The sequence below is a fragment of the Stegodyphus dumicola genome, chromosome 2, assembly GCF_044657685.1.
Source record: "Stegodyphus dumicola isolate Sdum_Otavi_A_Nest chromosome 2, ASM4465768v1".
In the NCBI taxonomy this organism is placed as follows: domain Eukaryota; kingdom Metazoa; phylum Arthropoda; class Arachnida; order Araneae; family Eresidae; genus Stegodyphus; species Stegodyphus dumicola.
This window is the reverse complement of record NC_140769.1, coordinates 252,211,411-252,225,169: the sequence shown is the minus strand read 5'-3', so window position 1 is coordinate 252,225,169 and position 13,759 is coordinate 252,211,411. Positions and strand designations below refer to the sequence as shown.

The 13,759-nt window shown below is 32.6% G+C and overlaps 1 protein-coding gene across 1 annotated transcript in view; it reads left to right on the top strand.

Moving 5' to 3' along the window:
• Window positions 1–490: 490 nt before the first annotated feature.
• Orp8 (Oxysterol-binding protein-related protein 8) overlaps window positions 491–13,759 on the top strand; it is a 298,051-nt gene continuing 284,782 nt past the window's right edge. Inside the window, exon 1 of the mRNA XM_085812020.1 lies at window positions 491–594. The gene's annotated coding sequence lies outside the window, so the exon portion shown is untranslated. The remainder of the gene's footprint in view (window positions 595–13,759) is intronic.

Genomic DNA, 13,759 nt, shown 5'->3' with positions numbered 1-13,759 from the left:
TGAATGAGGCGTAAAAGGTTACCAGCGAGAATATTCGTTTGGCATCAATTGTACCATTATTGGCGACTTTATCGCTTGCGCCGGCAAAACGGAAAAGTACCCAGAATTCTTATAATCTCCTAAAATGAGGAAGTGCTTTCTGATGTATTGAGATGAGAATTTTTTAACCGTTTGCTGAATAATATTAGGTGAACAACCTCTGTCCATAGCAAATGCTTTTAAACAGTTATGTTCTTGATCAAGAACCGACTTGGAGTAGCACACTTGAAGTGCTCAGAAAAAGAAGGAATAAAATCAAGGTAACTTCTGTTTTATCGAATGACGAGATATGAAATGTTGTTGTAGCGAGCAATTCAACAGTTGCGTTTACTTAGAGTTATTTTTCATGCTTTGGCAACATTGTATTTTAGTTTTATGTTTAGAATATTAAAAGAAAGGCGGAAATACGCCATGTTTTCATACTGATGTGGACTGCCTGTTTTATTTCTATTAATTATTCTTTTTCTGTTTTATTTTTTACTACAGAACTGATTGAATGAATGAAATCAGACAGAAGCCTCACAACATGGTGACTAATATGACGTGATTTTAAAGGTATGTTTTTTTGAATTATGTATTATTCTGAAAATGGAATTGCTTGTTAAAAAACGTTTAACTATAAGAGCTAATTTACGAAGTGCTTTAGTTATCATGACTTACTAAAAGGAAACAATGTAAGGAAGATAATATTACATCTGTTTATGCTAATTTACAATACTTCATCCATACAAAAATCTGATGTGAAAACCACATGCTTCCTTGTATGGCCTATCCTATTAACACCTTTTTTTTTTTTTTTTTTCTTTTTTTTTTTTTTTTCAGCATTTCATTTAAACTCAATTCCTCGTATTCTAACTCAATTAACCGGTCCCTCTAAGTTGAAAATGACAACAAAAACTGCAAATTTTGAAATTAAAAATTCTGGCTAGCTTTTGTCGTACGCGAGTTAAACTTCTTGTGTTTTTGTTCTTTCATAACGAGTATAAAATTTTCCGAATTATAAGTATAGGAACCTAGAGACTGCATTAAAATTTAAATTTCGTTTTCTGTCCAAATTTAGTTTTTTTTTTTTTTTAATTTGTCATTGTCAAAAATGAATATTTGCGCCTTTTAAAACACTTCTGTAACTGGAAGTATATGACTACGACCAACGATTACGAAAATAAAGGCCGCCTATGGATTTTGAACCAGGGTAAGGGGTGTAAATATACATTGCTGGCCGTTAAAATTGCAACACCATGAAGGAAAGCAAATACAAAAATGATATGTGTTGTAAACAGTATAGCATGAAGACAAAATGACTAAATTTATAAGCAGTTTGGGGGTTTACAGGGGTGCCAAATTAGTAGATACAGCTACCAACCCTGCAAACGGCCGTTAGGCATGGAGTCGAACTGGGCTTGGATGACAAAAACGGGCAACTCATTTCATGCTGCTTTAAGTTTAGGCCACACTTCCTCACCCGTATTAGCTTCAGAGAGATTCAATATTTTGTAATTCATTCTAAACTACAATATCCAGAACAAAGTTCCAAATACTGTAATACCAGTGTAAACTTTACTCTCAACTACTGTAAGTGTTGCTAGTTATAAGAAGCGTTTACTAAAAAATCATCTGAGAAGTATTTAAGAATTATAAATGTATATTTTGCATTTAAGAATTCTTTCTGACCGCTCCAGGCGGCAAAATTTCTGGCTGTGCCCCTGCTGAGAATGCAATAAATAATGGTCTTTTGTGAATTACCAATGGGCACTATGAAATATGTTTCATTGGCATATAATAATTAAGGAACCATGCAACAAAAACAACAAAAAAAAAATAAATTTTCATCATACAATCAATTTGATTTCTTCAAGCCTAGAGCTTGCTGTTTTAGTACATATGGGTATATAATTTGCTTGGTACGTTGGCATTGCCGCTTTCGATATTGAGGTCTTTGTGAAAAATCTTTCTAATATTCTTTGAGGCTTGAATTACTTGTGAAAATCTTATTCTGCCATCTTTGGAAAGATCTTCGATGGGTGCATCCTGCAGAGGCCTAAATGATGATACATAAAGTGTAGCTGACTTAATAAATTGTTATGTCTCTTGATATTAAAACATAATTTAATAGCCTTTAAATAATGGGATAAATGTTCATAAAAACACTATACGTTTTTAAGGCATACTCAGTGTCCTCTTTGAAAATTAATTTATTATTCAAAATAATTGCTGGGTATTTCATTTCAGTGTAATTTCAATGTAATCAATATTCGTTCTGTTCAGATATTTTCTGAAGAGAACTGTGGTACTGGAAAAAAAAACCTATTAACACTTTCCTCATGTTAATAGCAATTTCTTAAGCTTGGCAATAAATCAATTCCTAGACTCAACAAAAAGTGCATTCAATGGCACGCAGTTTTTAATGATTTTCGTCTTTCTAATCAAATGGTCGTAAAAGCTCAAGTTCTATCCAATATTTCACCTATATTTAATTTTTGATTAACAAACTCGACAATTTGAAAGCGAGCTGTAGCAACACTTTACGAAATAAAGCATTTTTACCTCCAACGCTCGAGATTGTTGCCATTCGGAAAAATGAGTGCGAAAATTAATGTTTTCGGAGTTTTTAATTAATATCTCGGCTGATTAAAGTCATACGCAGTCGAAATGGCTTCCCACGATTTTTGGAATCGGGAATAATGAATTTAATATTTAGCAATGCTATTTTTACTTCATCGTAAAACTTTGAAATTTTTTCTTAACAAACTCTAGGATTTCAAAGCGAGCAGTGGCAACAACTTCTAAATAAAGTAGATTTTCATCTCCAGTTTGCGAGAATGTTGCCACTCGGAAAAATGAGGGCGAAAATTATTGTTTTTCCGAGTTTTTAATTAATATCTCTGATTATAGGGTGACCGGAAAAGTGCCCACAGGAAAAATGCTCACAAGAATAATGCTCACGGGTATAAAAGCTCACAGGAAAAAAGCCCACAAGGAAATATGCCCACAGAGAAAAAGCTCACATGGAAAAATGCTCACTTAGAAATATACTCACACAGAAAAAAGCTCACATGAAATACGTTCACATAGACAAATGCTCACATTAACCTTTTCAGAGGCGATAAATAAAAGCATGAAAACTGTAGTAAAATTTGGAAGTACTGAAATAGTTTATACCACTGCCCTTGTACGACATTTGTTACCTCTAACTGCTAATAATTATTTTTTGTTTCTTTACTCTATTTTTGCATATTTTTGATGTGTATCTATCGAAATTGATGTTTGAATGTAGTTATTCAAGTTTTGAGCCAATAAAGTTGTAAAATTTCTGCGGAAATTTAAAATTTTAGAAATAAAATTAACATTTTTAGGCACTTTGATGATGCCTCTCAGTTGAACATTATGAAGCAGCCTTCGAAATATCTCCTAAAACCACAAATTGTTGCGAAGGTTCTCATAACGTACTGAATTCATTATTTAATCGTAGCCATCCTAGTATGTGGTTTTTATTTGACGGACTGAAGAAAGATTTAGCCTCTCAACGTTCGTTATTAGCTAATGTAAATACAGGATGTACTGAAGTAAAAACAGGAAACATGAAAAACTTACATTTGGTAATCGTGAATCATGTAAGAAACTATGATGAAATCAATGATAAAATTAAATATTTTAAGTAATTTAAATAAAATAATCATTCTAAATTCTTATTCATTATCCATTATTCTTCTAAATGTTTATATTATAAAATGTGCAACTTATATTTATTATTTTTTATTTTTTTAACAATTAAAATTGTAATAATTTTTACTGTATAATTCTGTTTCATGTTTACTTCCTTTCTCCTCTCCTTTTAATTCAAATCGGCCAATTGTTAATCTTGTGTAGCAACTGAATCTACACATAAGTTATAAAGTTGTTGAAATATATACCATAGATGTTTTGGTAATATAAATAATTTTTTTTAGAAAATTCAAGTAGATGTGCGATGTTCAAATCGATTAATTATTGATTCATTAATGTAGGGATATCTATGCAAATTATTTATCAGTAGGCTTATTTCCATGTGAGCATACGCACTTCTGTGTGAGCTTTTTTCCGTGTGAGCAGATTTCTAAGTGAGTATTTTTCCATGTAAGCTTTTTTCTATGTGGGCATATTTCTGTGTGGGCTTTTTTCCTGTGAGCATTTATACCTGTGAGCATTACTCTGTGAGCTTCTGTGTATTCCTGTGGGCTTTTTGTCTTAGACCCGATTATAGCTATTTATTTTTGAAAAAAGTGAACGTTAACCATTTCCAGAACCCAGAAAAGAATTGTAGAAACTTTGGTGACGACAGCTATAGTAGTGACTGAGTTATTAGAGGACAAACACACAAATTTTCTTCTTTATATATGTAAAAATATAAAAAAATATGATGGCTTTACTCTACGCGAACAGGTAACCTCTAATTAACTTTCTGCAATTTCAGAATCTTTCCCCTAGACCAGTATTTTCGAAAACATATTACGTAACCGCTCCTATAAATGAAGAATTCGCGCCATTTTTTTCCCCCGTCAGGGGAGAAAGACCACTTTCTCCCACCACCTGGCTGTTACGACCTATGCTGCTGCCAAAGAATCTGCAGGGATCAAAGAATCTCCCAACAGATTCTTTGGCTGCTGCTCTTCTAATCTGCCTCCCTTTGTGTGAATAGTATGTCGCAGTAAATTTAATATTATTTAGTTCAAATTATTATCCCATATGTAATCTTGAACGATTTGCCATTTGCACTGAATAAAAGAGATGGAGCTAAAAAGTTAAATTCTTCTGTGTCGTCATTTGATCACACTCAGCCACAACAATGTCCAGAATTCTGATGTGACCAGATTGCCAAGCTTCACTCGTGTGCCCGACTGCCACTATATTGCATATATATAGATTGCAAACCTGCTGAACAATTTTTCAATTATGTAATAATTAAAATGAATTTGCTCTTGATATGGTACAAATTATATTTGCATGACAAAACATATATAACACTTTTTCAAAACATTTGTCCTTCTGGAAGAAAATAAATCCTTGTCATATTGTCTCGAAAATGCGTACAGCTCAAAAATGCTAAAAAAATACTTCAATTATAAAAATAAAAATGCCTCGAAATTGCTTCAATTATAAAAATGAAAATGTAAAGCTGCCGCCAATCTTAATTTTGCATAATTTTTAAAAGCTAACTTCTTCACTCCTCAGCAATGCCTCATAGTTTCTGGAGCTACCATCCAATGAAAACAAAAGCACTTCAATATTACATATTATAATATGCAGCAAGCCAAAAGAGTGAAAACATTTCGCCTAGCAGTTTCTTTCAAATGCATTCTGTCGTTAGAAAAAATAGTAACAGCCAAAAATAAAGTTGTTATTGGTTACCTTTATTCGATGCTTAGCAACAAAACTGCAATTGATATACGATCTTATTCTAACGCATTCACCAACTTGTAATCTATGCAAACCTAAATGTGAACTAAAACTAGCGAAACTGAAAGCGCAACTTAATATTATCAAGTTCAACGTTGATATCTAATCGTGACATCATCAGGTCGCAAATGAAACTTACAACGAGGATTATCCTTTTTAGCCGTTATTCATTGGCGTGATTCTTTATGATTCTTCTCTTCACGTTATTTATTTTCCGTCCGTATTATCTTCCGCGTTACATTGTTTTCCTTATTTGCTATCGATTCTATGTTTCTGTATTTTTACCCTTATTTCTATTCATTTTGTACATAAATGTTTACTATTTGCCCAAAGGAGCGTTAGACCCATAGGACTATTAATCTCAAAACGGCATTTTGCGTCGTTTTACTTTCAGCGTTAATTCAGTTTTCAAACTGTTGCCACCAAATATTATTGCCATGTATTATATTTAAAGAAAATAAATAATGAAGAATCTGCATGAATGCATGTGTGTTTCTCGCATTGTGATAAAACAACGGTACTTAGAGCCATCAAATTCTGAATAACGTAGTCCTCCAACCGAACACGGGCCCTTGGAAGCCCGAATTTTGAATTTCGGATGTGTTTTATTATCTGCTTCAAATTTTGTATAACTTTAACGAATTTTTGATTAACACACTCAACGATTTCGAAGCGAGCAATGGCAACACTTTATGGAAAAAAAAAAAAAAAAAAAAAAATTATCTCCAGCGCACCTCCATTTTTATCTCTTTCTGTAGTTATTTGAAGCGGAGATTTTGAAGCGAAAATCGAAGGCTTTAGTAAATCGCATGTACATCTACTGCTCCTTTGAGTAGTAACTATGGCTTCCGCGAAAAGAAACAAACACAGTGCTGGTTTGAAATGCAAAGCCAGTCATTTTGTGAAAGAAAATGGAAATCGTGCTGCAGTAAGGATGTTTGGTATTGGTGAAAGATGGAACGAATAATGATTATATATTTATGGATCAAAATAACAATAATGATGGAGACGAAACAAAATTCGATGGTACGCCTGAAGATATAACGGAAGACGAACTCTTCATGTTATCCGATAATGAAAATGTTTAAATAACGTATCATAACGTAATGAAAATGTTTCATAACTTATGTCATTACTTTTACATAAACAGCATTTTGGTGCTTGTAAAAATCTAATTTTTTTTCCCTTATTTTTACGCTATCAGTTTTATATCTGACGTATAACGCCCACGTGTATATTTTGGTCTTATTTTTTGTATTAAGAATGAGCGTTATACGCCGAAATATACAGTATATAGTACAGAGGTTCATTCAGGAAAGAATTCCCTTCCTATGGAGGAATTTCATAGTATCTGAGCGGAATGCGGCCAGCCTTTTATTCATCTGTAAGTATTTAATTTTAGTTTTTGAATACAAAAAGCTCCTTTTATTCTACTTTGCTTTTATTAACGTTTTTTAAATTTATTTAATTTATAAAACACGTTGAAAATAATCTAAGTTTAAATAAATATGTGTTAATTTTTCGAGTTTTAGAAAGAAGATGGAGCATTGTCTAGCAATAGGTGAAATGGCTGCATGGGCAGAAGGGGTTGAAAAACACTGATATAGTAGCATTCAAAATGTATTAATGCTAAGTCAGTCATCAGTGCCTGGATTTGGTCGAATGGGTCTCTTGCTTCTTCCCACTCTCCCTTCAAATGAAGAAGACTGTAAGGAATTATCGCATCCCACCGCTTTTGCGGTGTAAGCAATGAACGCGTCCAGATATAACAACCGGATAAAGCTGCATTCGATTGATTCGAATGTGTGATAAAGTTGCCCACCACATTATCACATCCCACCGCTTTTGCGGTGTAAGCAATGAACGCGTCCAGCTATAACAACCGGATAAAGCTGCATTCGATTGATTTGAATGTGTGATAAAGTTGCCTTCCATTTACATAGCTTATAAAGTAAATGACGAAATGTAAGTAATTATTATACAAATGCAACAGAAAGGAAGGAAATGTGCTTAAAGTTAGTTGAAGTAAATCCGAGTAATGTTGCAGCACAGATGAAAATCCATGGCACACACAAATTTTTCATTCATTGTTGACGAGAAACTTTGATTTCATATTTCCGTTTAAAGTAGTTCTATGACTTTTCATTGTTCACTTTAATGTTCAAACACATTAAGTCAATTTGTTATAGCTTTATAAACTTATAGCAGAAATATAGAACTTATGATGAACTATGCACTGTTTGAAGACTCTTGGTATGCTTTTACGTTACAGAATAAATCAGGAAGTCTGCCCTTACGAAAATATCTTACAGAATTCTATAAAAAAAGTTTCATTGATAAACTTGTTTAGAATCCTTCGGATTCATTGGCCAATTTTCTATAAACTCGGTGAGAGATCTATAAAATTTTAGATTATATAGTTCGATAATATCAAACGTAACCTTGGCTAATCTTCTGCCCAAACACTTAAGATCGTTCAGAAGTGCTGTTAATTACGTGAGTAGTAACCGCAGGTAACCGGTGACGGAAGTGACGTCGCAGAAAAGGGCGTAGTCGCCGCCATCTTGGATCACGTGACAACCTTAAGTGACATAGGCGGAATGACGCAATGAAAGTTTCGTTTTTATGCTGTGGCAACGACCCTATGTTTCAAAGTTTTTATTTTTTATGGCATCGAATATTTTTTTTAGGTTTTGTGGCAAAGAGCTCTTGAACCACGTGTTTGGAATAACATCATCCATTTCTTGTTGGGGGATGTCTTACAAAATGGTGTCTGCCGTATCACACCTTTCTAGGCCTCCGCTCAGGTGTATGGATACTTTTCTGTGGACCAATCAGATTCTGTGAAATTCCGCCTACATCATCCCATCCATCTACGTCACTTCCGGTTATCACGTGATCCAAGATGGCGGAGGCCGTGCCCTTTTCTGTGACGTACTTCCGTCACTCGATTACTTGCGGTTACTACTTACGTGCCGTAGAGTGAGGAGGTAATATAAGAGTTCGCTATTCTTCGGAAAGAGGGAAATTTAGCGTCAAAAGAAGGCAGGTTCTCATGATATGCAGTCATCTAGTCGTCATTTGTCTTTTGCGACTTCATTTCATATTCGCAGAAATAAACACGAACATTCGCACGAATATGCAAAGTAGGAAATAAAAATGTTTCATTTTTATTAATAGCATACGAATTTTAATTGAGCAGCTCATATTTCATTGTTTACTTTTAAAAATAAGATTCCTAAAAATATTAAAAATTTAATTTCTAGCAGAAAATATTTTCTGGTTTTAAAAAAAAGTTATATCTACTCCATTTCAGCGAGATCTTCTCTGATCGTAGTTGATTTAAAGTGACATTTGCCAATATTGTGATCTTTTACGCAAGAATGATTTTCGTTTTTTTTTTTTTTTTCTAAAATGAATTTGGTTTCTTCCCTCTCCCCCCACATCAAATGTGCATTATAATGCATACACATTTTAATCCCCAAATCAAAAGGAAATACAATAATTATTTATTATAATTAATTAAATAGCTATAATAATCATTTCTTATTGTATAATTATTACATTAAGAAATTTCTTTTTTTTCTATTTTAATGTACACTGCACACATAAAAGGGGGCAGTTCTATATTTCCCGTTCTACTGCGCCGATTGACAAAATTCAGCTGGCGTTTTTTATGTCTCCAAAGCGCGACTTAGGATATATATTAGATTTATATACAGCATTGCTCTAATATAGATATTTTGACAGGAAATCGTTTTTTTTTCTGAAATGAAATGCCAATTTTTTTCCGTATTTCGATTCTAAAACTCAAATTACGCCAAACTACGAAGTTTGGTAAAAATCGCACGAGCAGATTTTAAAAAATTAGCTCTCAAAATTTTAGTTCTTCAATGTTAATTTGAGTTTGGTATGTATTCATTAATATCTCCTTTTACTTTCTTGTACGACGTAAAAAAGAAGTATTGTAATCTCGAAAAACTTCAGGCATCATATTTCAATGAAAATATCCATTTTGACAGCTATCGAATGTAATTTAACGATGTTTTTGCATGAGATCTGCACGTAAGGACATAAAAAAGGACTCCCCCCCTAAAAAAAGTATAAAAATGATTTAAAATGAATTATGAAGAGATTTTTTTTCGTGGTGTCAGTACGTACGTACGTATATATGTATCTCGCATAACTCAAAAACGAGTAGCCTCAGAACATTGAAATTTTGTGTATAGGATTGCTATAACATGTAGATGTGCACCTCGTATTTTGATTGCAATCGGACGCACCAAAAGTATATAAATATATGTATATCTATATATCCAGTCTGTTACTCGGCTCAGTGATCTCAGTTTAGTTTCTTTATTTTTATATGTTTGTAAATTGTGCATTTTTTGCTTTAAAAATGATTGAATTATGTTGATCTGACCTTACGGTTAAGGTTTTTATGCCTTTAGTAAATGTGTATGCAATATTTGCAAAACTATCAACAATTTAAAAGTTGCGTAAGTGCTAAGCCTACTAACTTTTGCCATAGTGGCCATGGTTTTTTTTTTTTTTTTTTCTTTTTTTTCATTTGAAACTTAGCAGAATAATATATTTGTTGCCAATCTAGAGAAAGTAAGCTTCGCAACAACAAAGATACGACTTGATAACGACTTCTTTTATTAAATAAAAGAATAAATTCCAGAATTTCAGAAAAATAATAAATTCCGGAATGGATTAAGCGAATTAAATCATGCTTAATCCATTCTGGAATTTATTCGAGCAAATAAGTGTTTAAGATTTACTTCGTAATTTTTAGTATAGATATTTAGAGTTTTTATGTATTTTTGCCTTATCGCGAAGTGAAAACTGAATTAATTGAATGGGAAATGCTAAATCGTCTGTGAAAAAACTGTTTCTTTTGTTTGTTTGTTTAATTTCTTTATATATCGTTTTAGATTTATTGCAGTATTTGAATAGCACATGTGGCAACGATTAGATAATTCCTCAGATGAGGTTCCAACGATTAGATAATTCCTCAATTTTGTGTTAAAATGAATGAGATGTAACTCTCTTAAGTGAACTTCGGGCCAGATTGTCGCTATGGTAACAGATATAGTGAATTTTAAAGAGTAGATTTATTCTATTGTTGTGTATACGCTACCGACGAAGTAGATTTAATTCAATCCAATAAATTTAAATGAAATGCAAGAAAAAATGCATATAATTTGTACAAGGAAGTCATGTGGTGTACACATCAGATATTTATTCTTATATGTCGATGAATTGTGCATTATTTGCTTTAAATGTGATTGAATTACAGTGTTTACTGTTGTAATAGTTCCCCCCTCCTTCATTTTGAAGCAAAAAACTTTTTAAAAAATTTTCTCCATATAAAAGGACGATGCCTTTTATGTGGTCGCCTGCTTGACCTTCATCTAGAAAATAGAAATTATTAGGTGTATCCTTCCCAGAACTAGTACTCATAATGCAGTCATTTGTTCTGTCACTCCTATTGACATTCTCAATGGTCACACCATAGCAACATAAGGAATTCCCTGCTCCCCTGAACAGGATGGGAAAGCTCTTAGGCAGGGTTTTGTAATCCTGTCCTCATTTTAAAGCTTTCAACTCGTTCTTCGTTAAAATAAAAATAAGGTTATACACGTGTGGTATACCTATTATGGTGCAAATGAGGGGCTGGTAAGAGCGCGATGAAATTCGCGCTAACACCAGCCTAAAAAACTAGTATCATGTTGCGTTAAAAAAAGTATGCAAATGCTCTAAGTTTACTGGACTGTCCGTATCTGAAGTTTCAGAAAAAGAATCCTTGCCAGTATTTTGTTTGGCGGAGAATTTCGTGATGCTGTGTTTTCGATGTCTTTTTTTCTGCTTGAATCCGGAAAAGTTTAGAAGGAATAATAGCTATACGGTGGGGATTTAAACTGAAGGTTATTAAATATGCTGAAGAGAATAGAAATAAAGCTGCTGAAAGAGATTGGAATGTAAGTGAAAAAATAATAAAGGACTGGGAAAAAGTTTAAACAACGGCTACAAGAAACGAATATAAATAGGCGAGCATTCAGAGGACCAAAGCATGGAATTTCCCCAATGATAGAAAAGGAACTTCTTTCTTATGTTTATGCATTACGAAATGCTGGATGTGCGGTATCTCCAAAGCTTTGGACAGAAGCATAAATGACAATGTATGGAATGACAGATTCTTCAGACACCGATTCACATGACAACAATGACACTTATACTTTCAGTAAAAGTGATTTATTATGCATTACGTTATTAGAAATTTTTATCAAAATTTTCAAAAAGATTATTTGTGAATTTTATGTCTATAAAACATTACTATGAAAATAAACATTTCTTTTTTTGTGTGTGTGCAGCTGACGAAAAAACTATTTATTAAACGGCAAATGATTTGGAAACATTTTCTAAGTGACTAATTTTATTATAATGCATTATTTATATCAGTAATGTTTTAGCATTAGATTGTACAATATTCTGCAGTAGATTTCCCTGCATAATAGTTGTACCTAGAATTTCACAATGAAAAACTAGCAAAAATGTGCGACTATTACGAGAATAAACACGGTGTGTTGTTCTTTTGTTCCAGCTAAAGTTATTATGCCTTTGGTTAACCTGCATGCAATAGTTGTAGAATTATAAAGAATTTAAAATTGGTGCTAAGCCTAACGAGACCCCATTTGTTTACATTTGATCACAATTACAGTGAATTTAGTTCAGTTGGTTCACCAACTTCAGTGTTCGTTTGTCCAGTGCGACCGAAAGTTGGCTTTAAATTTTGTGCACCGAAAATTTTATCCTCCTGTCTTCTGGTCGAATTTTTTTCTCTTTGCGCAGAAAGTCTAATTTTAATTCTAAAAATTGTTTTAAACGTTTTTGAACTGTATTTGGTATTTTAGGTTTTTCTCTGTTTTACAATTTTCAATGATGATTGAGTTTTTATGCATTTTTTCTTTCCCGCGACGTTAGAACGAAATTGATTGAATCGGAAATATATCTGTATTGATATTCGAGAAAATAAATTTAAATGAAGTGCAGCAAAAAAATGTGCAGAATTTAATAGGCTATATAAGGAAGTCATGTCACGTCGACATCAGATTTTTACATGACGGGTAAACAATAAAAAAAAGCCATGAAGAATAAAGAAAATTTACTCTTAATATATTAAAAACAGAATTTGACATTTTAAAGTTAAAGCTAGAAATGTTTGGTTCTCTTCTGGAGATGATTAAAATCATGTGTTTTAATACATTATTCTTTAACAACTTGTTTTAAACTTGTTTGGTTCTTTAATTTTTTCTTTTCTTTTTCCATAAGAAAAAGAAAAGAAAAAATCTAATGTGTACACCACATGACTTCCTTGTACGGAATATTAAATTATGCCATTTTTTCTTGCATTTCATTTAAACTTATTGGATTGAATTAAATCTACTTCGCCGACAGCGACTAAACCACAATAGAATAAATGCATTCTTTAAAATTCACTCTATTTGTTTACCATAGCGACACTCTGGCGCTAGATTCACTTAACAGTATTATATTTCGTTCATATTATAATTCAGAATGCACAAAATTTATATCATTCAAAGAATTATCTAATCGTTGCCACATGTTCTATTCAAATACTATAATAAAGCTGGAACGATGTATAAAAGAAATTAAGCAAACAAAACAAAAAGGAACAGTTTTTCATAGACGATTGAGTATTTCTCATTCAATTAATTCAGTTCTCACTTCGCGACAAGGCAAAAATACATAAAAAGTCAAAACATCTGTATTAAAAATTACTTATTTTCTCGAAAAAATTCCAGAAAGGATTAAGCATGATTTAATTGGCAATAATAAATGAAGGCGTTGTCTTTGTTGTCACGAAGCTAAGTTTCTCTAGATTGGCAACAAATCCACTATTCTGCTGTTTCAAATGTAAACAAGCAATGGCCGCCACAAAAACATTATTAGGCTTGGCGGCACTTAAACAACTTTAAAATTGTTGATAATTCTAAAAATATTGCATACAGATGTACTAAAGGCATAAAAACCTTAAACGAAAGATAAGAACAACATATTCCAATCATTTTTAAAGCAAAAAATGTACAATTTACAAACATATAAGAGTAAAGAAACTGAGATCACTGAGCCGGGTAACAGAGTGGATATATATATAAATATATTTATATACGTTTGGCGCGGCCGATTGCAACCAAAATACGAGGTGCACATCTATATGTTATAGCAGTCCTATATACAAAATTTGTACGTTCTGAGGCTA